Genomic DNA, 15,970 nt, shown 5'->3' with positions numbered 1-15,970 from the left:
GGAGCACCACCACCCGGCGAGAACGGCTAGGAACATCGGGCCTCCGTAGAGGCAACTGTGGAGGCCTCAATAGGCCCGACTATGGGTGAACTGGGGTTGAGGACTGGACTTTGTGCCTTCCCTCATGGTGGGAGCCATTGTGGGGGGATGTTCTTTGTGTTTAAGACTCTCACTGGTGTTATGTCTGTATTCTTTTTTTGTGTGCTGCAAAATGGCTAAAAGCATTTCACTTAATTACACCTCTGTGTATGTGAATGTGACCAATAAAAATACCTTTGAACAGGAACCTGCAGATGAATTAGTACAAAACATTGTGGAAATGTGGGCAGAGCGCTGCGCCAGCACAGGTCACTGACATGCAAAATCTTAATGTTTGCACTGAAAATTTAAATTACACTGTTCCGATGACTTTGTTTTAGCAGACATGAATTATTTTTGTGGCCAACAGATTAAATATGTCCATGGAGGTTTAAATAAACAGCTATATGTCTAGAGAGGTTGGCAATGTTGGAACTGATTTTATAAGTACAATATGGGGTCTTTAGCCAAAGCAACTGAGGATACGTTTTGCTCATCAACTTTATATGTTTATAACACCTTATATAGTTGAACATATATAAATAGTAGAGATTATGTGAAGACATTTCTTCTGCTTCTTAACAAAACTGCATATATGAGTCTTAAGAGGTCACGTGATTTCAATAAACACTGTTGCGCTTGCAGCACTGGGACCCATGTTTGATCCCGACTACAGGTGCTGTCTGTATGGAGTTTGTACGTTCTCCCCGTGATCGCATTGGTTTTCTCCGAGATCTTCGGTTTCCTCCCACACTCCAAAGACGTACAGCTATATAGGTTAATTGGCTTGGTAAAAGTGTAAATTGTCCCTAGTGTGTGTAGAACAATGTTAGTGTGCGGGGATCGCTGGTCGGCGTGGACCCGAAGGGCCTGTTTCAGCTCTGTATATCTAAACTAAACTAGACTAAACTACAAACAGAGGAAATCAGTTAAATCCAGAAAAATAAGTTTGTATTGAAGTGAAAAGCAAGAATTTTGTGGCAAGTCTAGATTTAAATATATTTGTTTCAAAGCTTGAAAATACAATTTTCTTGTTGAGCCCTGACGCAGACATTCGTTTATATAAAATATCATCAAAATGAAATAGAAACAGATGAAACTGAGGCATTGAGCTATGACAAAATAAAGTACAAGAAATTATATTGAATTTTTTCAAGTTCTTAAACAGGGGATCCAGACCAGGAAGACCAATTGTTGAATTTCTGGTCTATTTCAAATTCACAGATTGCAACTGGGGTGTTATAATTCCCTGGCCATAAAATTGATGAGTTGGCCAGATCCATTATCCAGGGATATTACTGAGTTAAAGATTCCTTTCCTTTCCCAAATCCCGGAAAACCAGAAAAGTGTAAATAGCCTCTTCTTGGTATAATGAGTAAAATAATGTTCCGCAGTTTAATTTATGTTCTTGATAGAAAACTTAATTCAGTCGGTAGCTTAGATGCTGAGAGAATTTTGAGAATCTAGGCAAGAACTGTTAATTAAGAACTGCTTGAGGAAGCTTGAGAAACCCTATAATAAATAACACCTTTTATCATTTTTGTTTGGTCTTAGAATTAACTTGTCACGGAACAATTTTCTCACTTCTGCTCATTGAAGTGGTTTTCCAGTCAAACTAACAAGTACATGGTAGAGGGGCCAGATCTCATTCTTTCTTTGATTTAAATATTTCTCAATGTTTCCAATTTAAATTGGGTCTTTTTCTTAATCAGAAGTTTTAGTGGAAATGAAAATATGTAGAAAATTACACGCAGAGTTTGATAATTTGTTCATCACCATTGAAATTTGTTGATTCTTATTTTCCACCTTCTTTCTTGCCATAGATTAAGTTCACTTGAAGAATGCCATTGCAGTGTCCCTACACCTGATTTATTTGTAAAACAGAATAACGTAGAGGATAGATGAAGATGATATCGATGTGACCTTGAGTTGGTAGCTGGGTCAAGAACACAAGAGCTCATAACTCATATTCATGCTACTTAGATTTTGTGGTGGCATAAAACTATCCCTTATGAACAATAATGCACACATAAACAACCAAGTTACGCAACTGAACACCAATGCACATGATCTGTTTTGCCAATCTGTCCCTGTGTACCACAGAAGTGTTCTGTTTCTATCTTCTGTCATTTTGCACCTGGATGAACAGATGTCCAAATACAAGTGCAATGAAAGGAAATCTATTTCTGTGAAATATTAGACAGTATTGTTGAAGTCTCAGCCCAAATGTTGATGAAAGTCAGGATTTTGCTTCTGACATTCAAGTGGGTACATTTGATGTTGTTGGCCAGGGGCCAATGGCAAAGTAGGATTCAACGTTGCTTCAGTCCACATCTGTTTTTTCTTCTGCCAATTTCTGCCACACTCTGTGGGAATAAACAAGATCCAACACAACTCAGATTATCAGTGTTCATGATCTGAGCTAAATGGTACACAATGCATGCGCAATGCTGTACTCTGTATATATATATATATATATATATATATATTTTTTTCTCTATTATTATGGGAATTCCCTTTTTCCAGCTCTTTAGTGTTTATGTCATTCTGTGTGTTATTTTGCTTGCTTAAATACGGAATGAAGAATCCAACTGTGCAGATTGCCTCTAGATTTTCTCATAACGCACGGATGCCATTAAGATCGTAATGCTTTTCTGATGTTAGCACATGTGCAATGGAAGATTAGAGCTTAGAATTAGGAAAACTGGAGTATCGGGACAAAGATTAAACAGTAACATTTTCATTGGGACATAGAAACAGCGTAATAGAGGTTTACTGTTTGCATATTGGAAAATCAACTATTTAAGGGAGCAGCACTTGATTGGGAATTAACAATGGATTTCTTTTGCCCACATTTTGTCCCCATGTCTTGACATTAGATATAATAGCTTCCATGCAAGTAATGTAAAGTTCTTTATGTTTCTCTGTACAAAGTAATACCGTCACTGAAGAAGATACTTTTGTATAGCAAGGGAAGCAAGAGAGGAAATTGCAGGAGCCCTGCCTGATTTACGAGTCATTGTTAAATACAGGCAAGGTGCTGGAAAACTGGAGGGTGGCAAATGTTGTGCATTTCAACAATGCATTCAACAAGGTTCCTCATGGTAGGCTGTTCTGGAAGGTAAGATCCCATGGGATCCAAGGAGAGTTAGCTGAATGGATAGAAAATTGGCTTCATGCAAGGAAGCCAATGATGGTGGAAGTTTGCTTTTTGGACTGGAGGCCTGTGACTATTGGTGTATCTCAAGGTATTGGTGCTGGGCCCATTGCCGTATGTCATCTATATCAATGAGTTGGATGAGAGTGTACATGACATGATTAGCAAGTTTGCAGATGACACAGAAGTGGGTGGTATTGTAGATAGTGAAGCTGGTTTTCAAAAATTGTAGCAGGATCTTGATCTGTTGGCAATGTGAACTGAGGAATGTTTGATGGAATTTAATACAGAGAAATGTGAGTTGTTGCATTTTGGGAAGATTGACATGGGCAAGATCAACACGGTGAATGATAGGGCTCTGGGGAGTGTTGCAGAGCAGAGGGATTTAGAAATGCATGTTCATAGTTTGTTGAAAGTGGCATCACAAGAAGATAGGGTGGTCAAAAAGACTTTTGGCACATTGGTCTTCATCTGTCAGGGTATTGAGTTTAGAAGTTGGGAGGTCATGCTGCAGTTATATAAAACATTGGATAAGGCTGCATTTAGAGTATTATGTTCAGTTCGGGCACCATGATATAAGAAAGATGTTGTCAAACTGGAAAGGGCGCAGAGAAGTTTAACGAGGATGTTGCCAGGACACGAGGGCCTGAGCTATAGGGTGAGGTTGAGCAGGTTAGAACTCTATTCCTTGGAGCGCAGGAGGATGAGGGGTGATCTTATAGTGGTGTACAAAATCATGAGAGGAATAGACGCACAAATTTCTTGATCAGAGTAAGGGAATCGAGAACTAGAGGTTTAAGGTGAGGGGGGGAAGATTTAATAGGAACCTGAGCAGTAACTTTTTCACACAAAGGGTGGTGGGTGTATGGAACGAGCTGCCGGAGGAGGTAGTTGACATTTAAGAAATATTTATACAGGGACATGGATAGGACAGGTTTAGAGGGATATGGGTCAAACACAGGCAGTGTAGCTAGGACATGTTGGCCAGGGTGGGTAAGTTGGACTGAAGGGCCTATTTACACACTGTATGGCTATAACTTTTACAGATTCAGGGACTGTTTCTTCCCAACTGTTATCAGACAACTGAATCATCCTGCCACAACAAGAGAGCACCTCCAAACTATTATCTACCTCTTTGGACTATCTTTGATCCAACTTTACTGGCTTTACCTTGCACTAAACCTTATTCCATTATCATGTATCTACAGTATACACTGTAAATAGCTCGATTGTAATCATGTATTGTCTTTCCGCTGACTGGTTAGCATGCAACAAAAGCTTTTCACTGTACCTCGGTGCACGTGACAATAAACTAAACTGAACTGATAACTAGATGTGAAAATTTATAGATAATATCAAACTTGCTTTCTGACTGGCGCTGAGAGGAAAAAATCAACATAATAAAGCAAAAAGATAGAAACCTTATGGTCAAGGAAGTTAAGTAGTCGAGGAACAAATAAATAAAGATAAATGTTAGGTCATGGACTAAGGTAAGCAACAGAAATGTCGACTTCAACTCAGAAAATTAAACTGTTTTAGAGCGAGGGATTGAGAGATACAATCAATAAAAGCAGTCCATGGCTAAGCCAAAAGAAGCAAGTTTAAATATTACAGTCCTGACATCCCAGATCACATCTGAATATCTCCATGGTATAAGGTTTTAAATGCAGGGATGCTCCTATACTCAAATCCTTTTGCTATCATAGATACCTGGCCTACCTTCAATGACCTGGTCAGGCTCCACCGGAGTGCCACTGTACTGTACATTTGCCCACTGCTCCAAAGCACAGCTAACACTGGCTTAGTGTCATCCGTGGAGATAAATGTATCATAATATATATTTAGAATGCTGTTACCAGAGGACTGAGAGCTTCAGCCATATCCACATCAATACTGAAAAAATGAATGAGTTGTAAAGAGTGAACAGGTTAGAAATATCTTTCTCTCAAAATGAGAGATGACCTAAAAAATATATATTTCATTGCTTGGACAGTGCAGATGTGGAGAGAACATTTTGCCTCATGGGAGAAACCTAATCCAGAACCACAAGAATAATATTGCTAATTTAAAATCCAATAAAGTAAAAGGAGAATATATTTTTCCTCATAGGGCATTCGTGGAGTGGAATTCACCACCAGAGGTTGTGGAAGATAGCTAAGTGGATTCAGAAGGAAAATAGCTGAATGAGGGGCAACTTTTTTACACAAAGCGTGGAGGGGGTACGGAACAAATTGCCGGAGGAGGTGTTTGAGGCAGTTACACAGTGTTTAAGAGACATTTGGACAGGTACATGGGTACATGGATGGGACTGGTTTTGAAGGATATGGGCCAAACGCAGGTAGGTGCAACTAGAATAGATGGGCCCTGTTTGTCGGCGTTGGCAGGTTGGGCCGAAGGGCCTGTTCCAAGCTCTAAGACACTGACATCAGAAAGACTAAGATCAGGTAGATGGAATGGGAAGAAAAATGTGCAAAGTATAAGCCTTGGGGGAGGATTGGGCCTAAGGTTCTGCCTCTGTGCTGCATATTTTATGTAAATCTGCACAATATATGATTGTAAGCCCTGTAAAACTGTGATTGATTCTTAACATGCATTACAAATTCAGGAGAGGGGCTACATTATGGTGGGGTTATATACATTATGGAGCTTGGAGAGATGTGACTGTGCTAGAATGTGTGCAGTGGGGATTCATCCACATGTCGCCTAGAATGGAGTGTTTCAGTTATAAGGAAAGATTAGTTTGTTTCCCTTGGAGTGGAGTGGAGAAGGGATTTGATAGAGGTATCCAAAATTATGAGGGACATAGATGGAGTAGATAATGGGAAATATTTCCCCAGAGTAGATGTGTGCAAAGCCTGAAGGGATCGATTTGGAATAAGTTCAGAAGAAGATTTTTTTCACCCAGAATGTGTTGGAGTCAAGACTGGACTGGTTGATCGGAAAGTGGAGACAGAACTCACATTAAATTTAAGAAGTATCAAGATGAACACTTGAATTGCCAAAGGATAGAGGCGTATGAACTAAATTATGGTAAATAGGATTGGTATAGAAGTGCATTTGATAGTTGATCCGAAAGTCTTGTTTCTGGCTGTGCTGTGACTCTAATTAGCCAGTACAAATAAGGGGAGTTCATTAACGGTGTAACGGATGAAGGAAGGAAAAGCTACAGTGAAAGGTGAGATGAAATTGAGGGCAGAAATACCGATGATGAGCATTCACACTAATTGAGAGCCGGCGAGCCAAATGCACTGTAAAGCCATTGCCACCTTCCCCTCAACCAACAATGAACCATTCTACATGTCCTTAATCATGGTCTGCTTTGACCTGTCTTTTTCACATGTTACATTCTCTTTGTCCCCATCCATATCTCCAGTTTCCCTCTCCCCTGACCCTCGGTCTGAAGAAGGATTGCGACCTGAAACGTCACCCATTCCTTCTCTCTGGAGATGCTGCCTGTTCCGCTGAGTTACTCCGGCATTTTGTGTCTAATTGCACAGTTTCTCTGTAGTTTATTCAATATCATTCAAAGGATTGACGGGCAATCGGGGCAACGGAGGGCTGTAGTGAGAGATTCTACTTCTTGGATCAGACTCAGCAGGATCAAATTGTTATTTTCTGGTTCTTTTAAATAATTAGTATTTGCTGCAATAATGGTTAACAAAATGTAATCATTAACATCAGGTCCTTGAACTGAATCCAAGATGAAAGACTTGAAGGAATAAATTAAGAATCTGGAAACCAAACATGTTTAACTTGTGGACCAATCTGCTACACTGACTGATCTTTCTGTCCCAGGTGTCCTCCATTGTCAGAGTGAGACTGAACGCAAATTGAAGGAAAACATTTCATGTTTCATTTGGGCAGCTTACAGCCCAGTGGTATGAATATTGATTTTTCTCACTTCAGGTAGCCCCAGCATTCCCTCTCTCTATCCCTGTCCCACCTAAGTCACACTAGCTTCTCATTTTCACCCTACAAACCGTTAACAATTACCTGTTTGCTTTATCATCGTTACTTTTTTGCATATCTTTCATTAATTGTTCTTTATCTCTTTACATCAGCATCTATATCTCTCGGTTCCCTTATCCCTAACCAGTCTGAAGAGGGGTCACGACCTGAAACGTTACCCTTTCCTTCTCTCCAGAGATGCTGCCTGTCCCGTTGAGTTAGTCCAGCTTTTTGTGTCTAACTTTGCCAAGTTTACATTTGCTTTTGACTTAGGAAGGTCATACATGCAACATTTTAAATCGTAATGTATTAAAAATAAAGCTGTTTGTATATTAGCTGAGTGAACAGTTAAACATGATTTATATCGTTATATACAGTATTCTATTATTATTTTGCAATTGTTTTATATATTTTTAACAATACCTGTACAACCGATTACAGAACTATTAGCAATTCAATGAAATAACTACACTATGGGAAGATCTAAAAGAAAAGCTAATTATTGTCAATGTTTGAAGCAGATTATTAGAGTATAGTGGAAAGGAAATTGTTATTGAAGTGGAAAGTGTTGGATTGCTTTAACATAAACTTCTGGCACAGACAAATTAGGCTGAATGGATTTAAATATCCTTAGTTCTTTAAATATATTTGGAATCAGCTGTCAAAAAGGTAAATGCAATTTTGACTGATATCTTTCACATTTTTAGCCAGAATTAGAATTGGAATCAATATTACCTGTACTTTGTGTAAGAAGGAACTGCAGATGCTGGTTTACACTGGAGATAGACACAAAATGCTGGAGTACCTCAGCGGGACGGGCAGCATCTCTATTGCAACTAATAAAAGCAAAAGATGAAAAGGTATAGGTTCAAATGGTTGTGGAAAGGTGCGAAGAACCAGGGGTCACAATTTAAGAATAAGTGGTAGGCCATTAAAGACTGAGATGAGGAAAGCGTTTTCACCCAGAGAATTGTGAATCTGTGGAATTCTTTGCCACAGAGGGCAGTGGAGGCCAATTCACTGGATGTTTTCAAGAGAGAGTTAAATTTAGTTCTTAGGGCAAGTGGAATCAAGGGAAATGGGGAAAAAGCAGGAATGGAGTACTGATTTTGGATGATCAGCCATGATCGAAGGGCCGAATGGCCGACTCCTACACCTTTTTTCTATGTTTCCTAGAGAAGTGGGAACCCGAATAAGCATAATACTGTATGTCTTTTTTACTATGTGGTGAGTAAACCTAAACCAAATCAAAAAATACAAAACTTCCTAAAAATACAGAAGGTTTGATAGAAAATTTTTTGGACTTTATATAATGGTAAATTGTGACCCACCGTGGCAGGTATTAATTAGAATAATTTTCTGAATTGACCTTCAATCTTATCCTATTATTACAATATAACAGTAAAAGATTAGTAAAAGATTATAATAACCTGTAATACATGACATCCACCTATCCAAGTCCTAGAGGGGGTTGTGGTTACCAGCAAATTGTATTCAGACCTGGAATTACTATTAGAGTTACTTATCCCCAATTTTTTAGGGTTGTTGTGACTCAATCCCTGAATTTCATGCCAATGCAAGTAAAATCTGGATAGTAGAACTTGCAAGTATTCAACTTACCAATTAAATTATACTTTCCTTCTACAGCTGCCAGGTGAATATAACAATGGGATCCATTCCCTGCTTACCTGCCATTGAAGGGGATCCACAGAGATGGAAAGGACTTGAGTGAGTATCTGCAAAAATACAAAAATTGACTTAGCTTTCTGTAAAGGGGTTGAGCAGTATGGGGTGAAAGGAAAATTGTGTTTATGCCAAGATCAGCCATGATCTTATTGAATGCTGAGTAGGCTCTGCATTGTTAAGCATGGTAGATTTCTTAATTTCTTTGTCATGGTCTTTTCCTGATTCATGCCTTAGTTTGAGAGTGATTAATGGACAAACTGATTCTGTCTTTCTTTTACAAATTACATTTAGTTTATTAGTTTAGAGATACAATGTGGAAACAGGACCTTTGGCCCACAAAATCCATGCCGACCAGCGATCACCCATACACTAGTTCTATCCTATAAACTAGGGACAAGTTACTTTATTATTATTATTATTAAATCATTGAAAACATTAGTAAGGCAGTGTTGCTGGTTTCCGACGGGCATGGTGACTGATGCACCACACATGCAGCTGGCAAGCTCCTCTTTCAAAATAAAAAAAAGACAACTTACGGAAACCAATTAACCTACAAACCTTCACGTCGTTGTAATGTGGGAGGAAACCGGAGCATCCGGGGAAAATCCGCGCAGACACCTGGAGAACGTAGAAACTCTGTATTGACAGCAGGATTCTCTGGGTCTTTGGTGCTGTAAGATGGCAACTCTGCCACTGTGCTACTATGCAGCCCTAGAACATCGCTAAAAAGAATGGTTTTTATCAAGTATCAGTTGCTTTCTGAGTTAACACATTTACTGGTACTGGCAAAATTCAAACACTGTCGGGTCTACCTTTAGCTACATTGACAGATATTATCAAGTAAAAGCTTCACCATGGTATGCTGTCCTCGTTTTCCTTCAGCAAAGCACATCTGCCTGGTTTGTATAGTGGTTTCAAAATATGAAAAGTAGATGAAGTCAAAGATGAGATCAGCCTTTCAAGTCTGCACATTAATGTTATTTTCAGCGACTTAAGAGTGATACCAAGCATGTGTGAGAATGCACATTATACCATGCGCACAAAGAAAATATCGCTAGATTGATGTTACCAGATGTAGGCATTTGAAGTCATTGCTACCATACTGAGTGATCTAAAATCATTTGGAATTGCTTAGACAGATTTAAAGTGATTACGCACTTAAATAATCAGTGCCAAGCAACTGACAAAAAATGTTCTGGGTTTAATCACATTGCCATTTTCCAAATCCTCTAAATTTAAATTTCCTAACTGCATGAAAATTAATTCCTTCTTTTTGAAGTAGAGCTGAATCTGCTACCCATTAGCTACTGCCTGTCACTGTCCACCATTATTCTTAAAATAACTTACAATCATAGAATTGTTATGGCACAAAAGGAAGCATTCGGCCCACGGAATCTGTGCCAATTTCAAGTGGAGCAGCCATGTCAGTTCCAAACTCCAATTTCCCCCCCCTCAGGTCCAAGAGTTATTCCATCTCAAGTACCCATCCAATTTCCTTTTGAAAGCTCTCATCCATCCCATTTCAACTTGAATTAAAACTTTTCTGCTTGCATCCCCATCTCAAAACTATGCCACCATTTTCAATTTGTTTTCCAAAATCCTTAAACCATCTGCCAGTAGGAAGAGGTTACTTTACCCTGTCTGAACCAGGTCTATACACAGTACCTATCTCCTCTCAACCTTTACTCTGTGGAGAACAATCCCAGCTGCTGCAATGTAACCTGATTGCTGCAATATCTGACCTCTGGGATAATGCCAGTAAACCATTGCATCCTTCCTGAAGTTAACTGACTAGAGCTGGAGGCATTTCCCATGTTCTGGCACTCCTTTAGTACTCTTCTTCAATTTTGAATCCCAGGATATTATATCAAACCCCTTCTCAACATCCTCTGCCAGTTTCAAAGATCTATGCACATAAACACTCATGTCCCTCTGTTTCTGCTTACCCTATGGAACTGTGCTACTTGGTCTATGGTCTCTCACTTTATTCCTTCTGCCAGTGTTAATAAATCTGTGCTATCTCTCCTTTACTAACCATGACTTCCCCAAGTGTGCACATTTCCCCCCCTGATTATTGTTTCCAACTGAGGTTTAAAATGACTGATTTATAGTTGCCTAATATATCCTTTTACTCCCTTTAAAAAAAAAATAAGAGTGTATACCTGCCATTTACAAATCCTTTGCACTCCTGTCTCCCTATGGCGAATCTGAAGATTATGCCATGTCCTTCTGCAGCCTCTACCTCCGTCTCAGGATGTGTCCACTTGGTTTAGATTATTTATTAGCTTAAAACATAGCCAAACTTTCTAATCCCTCTCCACAATTAATTTTCTCCACATTCAATATCACCACTGCCTCTCCTTCTACTCAGGTTCTGGCAGCATCTTCTTGCTTGGTAAGGAGCAATACAAAAATACTCATTTAACATTCCAGCTATGCCTTTTGCTTCTATCTATCTATCTATCTATCTCTGTCTGAATCCATAACTGGTCCCACATCTCTCCAACTACTTACTAATAATTTACATTCCTGGGGATTTATTTTTCTGTTAACTGTCATACTCTTTTCCAAATTTGCCTCTGCTTGTTTAGTTTAGTTCTGTGATACAGCATGGAAACAGGCCCTTTGGTCCACCAAGACCACGCTGACCATTGTGTATGAAAGAACTGCAGATGGTGGTTTAAATCAAAGGTAGATGCTGACCATTGAACACCTATTCACACTAGTCCTATATTATCTATTTTCTCATGTACTCTTTACAGACTAGGGGCAATTTACAGAGGCCATTGAGCCTACTAACCTGCACATCTTTGGGATGCGGGAGGAAACCGTGGCAGCCGGAGGAAACTAACACAGTCACAGGGAGAACGTGCAAACACCGCATGGACATCGCCCGAGGTTTGGAACAAACCTGAGTCTCTGGCTCTGTGAGGCAGTGGCTCTACCAGCTGCTCCTTGACATTCTGTCGTTGTCTTACTTTCATTAGTCATACTTTCCTTTTCACTTCGACAAATGATGGCTTCCACTGATTGTCGCCAGAAGCTTGCGCCCTTTTCAGGACGGACGATGACAGCAAGGCCAACATTTGTAACAAGATGGACTTCCCCCTCTGAGCCGATCCTAATTAGCGTAGCTCTCACTGGAGGTATTCATCTAACTTGCATTATGCAACCTCTTTCATCATGTTTTTAATATCCATTCCAGGGTGCCTTGATTTTAGTTGTCTTATCTCCACCCCCTTGTAGGAAGGCAGTAGCCTGTACCTGAAACATATTCTCCTTACAGATCATGCACTGTACCTTCATAGTTTTACCTAATAATATTTTGTTCCATTTTATTCTGGCAAGATTCATTGAAGTTATCTATTTTCCAGCGTAGAATCATATTTTTTGTCCCTCACTAATATTACATTAAATCTTATTATCAGATGATCATTGCTTCTCCAGTATACTCCCAGTACAAATTAAAAGAAAACATATGCATTATTTCTCCCTGAAAAACTCCAATTGAATCTGTATAAAATAGCAATGAATGCAGCCAAAAAGAAGGATGTTTTTGCACTGCTGGCGAGCTTGGTAGATGGGTTTCGAGACACGGTAATTATGACTATGTTCATGAAAGGAGACAAGTTTGATTGCAGTAATTATGGATCGATCCTCCTGCTTTATGCCACAGGGAAGGATCTTCCTCAGCCGTCTCATTCCAATGTCAATAAAGCTCCTCACATAGTACAATAAACAGGTTCTTCACCTTATAGAACAATGTACAGCATAGAACCAGTCACTATAGATAACCTTGGCCATCTGGACTACACTTCTTCCCACCCTGCTTCCTGTAAGGACTCTATCCCCTACTCCCAATACCTCCCAATTCCTCTGTCTATGCCACATCTGCACCCAGGACGAGGTGTTTCAAACCAGGGCATCGGAGATAGACAATAGACAATAAGTGCAGGAGTAGGCCATTCGGCCCTTGGAGCCAGAGTGAGTCTCACCGCAAATTGCAGGAGCAGCACCTCATATTCTGCTTGGGTGATTTACACCCCAGTGGTATGAACATGAACTTCTCCAATTTCAGGTAGTCCTTGCTTTCTCCCTCCTTCCCCTCGCCTTCCCAGCTCTCCCATAGCCCACTGTCTCCGCATCTTCCATTCTTCTCCCCCCCCCCCCCCCCCCCCCCCCCCACATCCACATCAGTCTGAAGAAGGGTCTCGGCCCGAAACGTCACCTATTCCTTCGCTCCATAGATGCTGCCTCACCTGCTGAGTTTCTCCAGCATTTTTGTCTACCATAGATAACCTTGAAATATCTCTTAAAACTTTGAGTCCATGAACAGAAATTTGTCAAAATTATTTACTATTCTATATGTGGTGTATAATGACATGCAAGCTATGATCTCAAACGATGGGTCCCTGACAGGCCAAACCCTGGTGCAGGCTGGAATCAAGCAAATGTAAGTCATCACACCAAACTTCTCCTCAACATTTTTTCCTCAGCACTTCATCTCACACCCAAGAGGGTGAATTAAAGGAAAATATTAATTTTTCATCATCTTCATTCCATTACTACGATCATGCAAACCTTTGACATAGTTTTGATTTTCAGAGTAGGACCTTTCTTTCACCCAGTTTTATTCCACCATGGAGATCTTACCTTCCACTACCTGCAACCTCCGGCAACCACCTGCAACCTCCGGCAACCACCTTCAGCTAGCATCGCAACCGGCTTCAACTAAAAAATTACCGATTTTTAAAACGGCAACCTATTTATCGCGGCCGGTTTTGAATTTTTTGAAATAATCACCGGAAACCACTTTTGACCATTAGGGAGACTGACAAAAACTTCCGGGAACCTCCGGGAACCGCACGGAAACCTTGGGTGGGGCGCAAAGTCTCCAGAGGTTTCCGTTCAGGTTTCATAAGTGGGACAGGGGCATAAGGCAGCAACTCTACCGCTGCGCCACTGGGCTTGAGGGAGTTTCATTTTCTGTTTCTCCTTCCGAATGGTTATACTTTATAAACCATATTAAATTCAAACTAGATATTTAAAAATGTATTTTAGATCAAATGGTCAGTTGATTAATCAACTTTTAGGAATTATTAAAGCATCAAACAGTACTGGTCGATATAGAAATAAACGTCATACAGCAACACAGGTGTTAACATGCACTGGGTTTATTTGGTGGTTTAAGGTGTGAATTTTTTTTTTTTTATGTGAATTATTATTGAAGGAAAAAATGAATCCATTATGTGATGTATTCATTCCTATTGAAACAAAATATTTATTATTTTGTCACATACTTCATGTTTTCCAAAAATGTATGAGCCCAGTGATTTTAGTGAAGGCAGGGCATGGGTTAACATTGATGCTCCAATAGCAGAGAGAAGAATTTCAGATATCAGAATCCCACTCAATTATTCAATTATTTTAGTGCTGTTGTTATTTTCTGTGTTTTGTTCTTTGAAATGACCTGAAGTGGCTTTGAAGTGTCCTCCGGATAATTAGACTAGCACTCTTCTAAGTAAGGCAACACAAGCTCTGGCTGTTGGTCAGTAAGCATTAACTCTATCCACAATTAAAAGCAGTCTGGTATTGTCTGTGTGGACGCGTTCTCTTGTAATTAAATCTTCTGGTTAAAGTGGGATAAGCAGGCTTATGATGCGGAATAGTAAACTGTACATCCTCCTGTCTACATGACAATGCTACTAGATTGGTACTGTAATTGTAGAAGCCTTCAATATTACGTTAATGGTTGGTTAATACTGCAAATGTAGCCAGTCCAACATGGCCAGTTTTTACATTTTCATGAATCATGTGCATCATTTGCGTAACTTTCAGCAAAAAAGTCCCCAGTAAATAAAAGAATGAATGATTACCGTCAATCTATATTCAGGATAGACACAAAATGCTGGAGTAACTCAGCGGGACAGGCAGCATCACTGGAGAGAAGGAATGGGTGACATTTCGAGTCGAGGCCCTTCTTCAGACTGGAGGGGCATAAGGGAAACGAGAGATAGAGACGGTGATGTGGAGAGATAAAGAACTATGAATGAAAGATATGCAAAAATCTATATTGAGGCATGGAAAGCTCATCCCACATGTTGTACATAGAGGTGATTTATCACATGTTTATGGTAATATTAAAATATGATTGAAGTTATAGTTGCTGTTCTTTTAAACACTATAAAACAACAATGGCCATTGCACTAGCAGTAACACTATAGGAGATCCTAAGATCATAAAATAAACAATACGATACGATAGAACTTTAACCCAGGAAGGAAATTAATTTCTCGTCATAAAAAAACACATAATCCATGAAACATAAAAATAAAGTGACTAGTGGTAAGGCTTTGGGGATGTGCAAAGCGAGGAGGTGAGGGGGGGGGGGTCTCCCTCGTGACAGACGGGGGGGGAGTGGTGAAGGTTCATAGCCACTGGGAAGAAGGATCTCCTGTAGCGTTCTGTCCTGCATCTTGGTGGAACCAGTCTGTTGCTGAAGGTGCTCCTCAGGTTGACCAGTGTGTCATGGAGGGGGTTAGCTGTATTGTCCAGGATGCTCTGCAGTTTGAAGAGCATCCTCCCCTCCAAGACCACCTCCCAAGAATCCAACTCCGCTCCCAGGATGGAGCCAGCCTTCCTGATGAGTTTGTTGATCCTATTGGCGTCCACAGGCCCCAGCACACGGCAGCGAAGAAGATGGCACTGGCTACCACCGACTGGTAGATCATCTGCAGCATCTTACTGCAGACGTTGAGGGAGCGGGGCCTTCTCAAAAAGTACAGCCGGCTCTGTCTCTCTTGTACAGGGCCTCAGCGTTCCTGGACCAGTCTAGTTTACTGTACAGATACACTCCCAGGTATTTGTACTCCCTGGTAAACTGCACATCCACACCATTGATGCATACAGGGGACAAGGGTGTTCCTCTCCTCCTAAAGTCCGCCACCAACTCCTTAATCTTGTCGGTGTTGAGCTGCAGGTGATTTAGCCCACACCACAACAAAGTCGTTGGCTACACCTCTGTATTCAGCTTGCCTCCTCTCACTGATGTAACCCACAATTGCAGAGTCATCTGAAAACCTCTGCAGGTGAGGTGGAGTT

The 15,970-nt window shown here is 40.3% G+C and overlaps 1 long non-coding RNA gene across 1 annotated transcript; it reads right to left on the bottom strand.

The window, feature by feature from the left end:
* Positions 1 to 647: 647 nt before the first annotated feature.
* LOC129709761 (uncharacterized) lies at positions 648 to 11,326 on the bottom strand. The gene is made up of 4 exons (XR_008725571.1): positions 9,428 to 11,326; positions 8,872 to 8,919; positions 7,919 to 8,019; positions 648 to 2,444 (listed from the first exon to the last, which is right to left on the bottom strand). It is a non-coding gene; the product is annotated as an uncharacterized LOC129709761 (long non-coding RNA).
* Between the last annotated feature and the right edge of the window lie 4,644 nt (positions 11,327 to 15,970).

The sequence above is a fragment of the Leucoraja erinacea genome, chromosome 26 (genome assembly GCF_028641065.1).
Source record: "Leucoraja erinacea ecotype New England chromosome 26, Leri_hhj_1, whole genome shotgun sequence".
Taxonomy (NCBI): domain Eukaryota; kingdom Metazoa; phylum Chordata; class Chondrichthyes; order Rajiformes; family Rajidae; genus Leucoraja; species Leucoraja erinaceus.
This window is presented reverse-complemented; position numbering and strand designations above follow the sequence as displayed.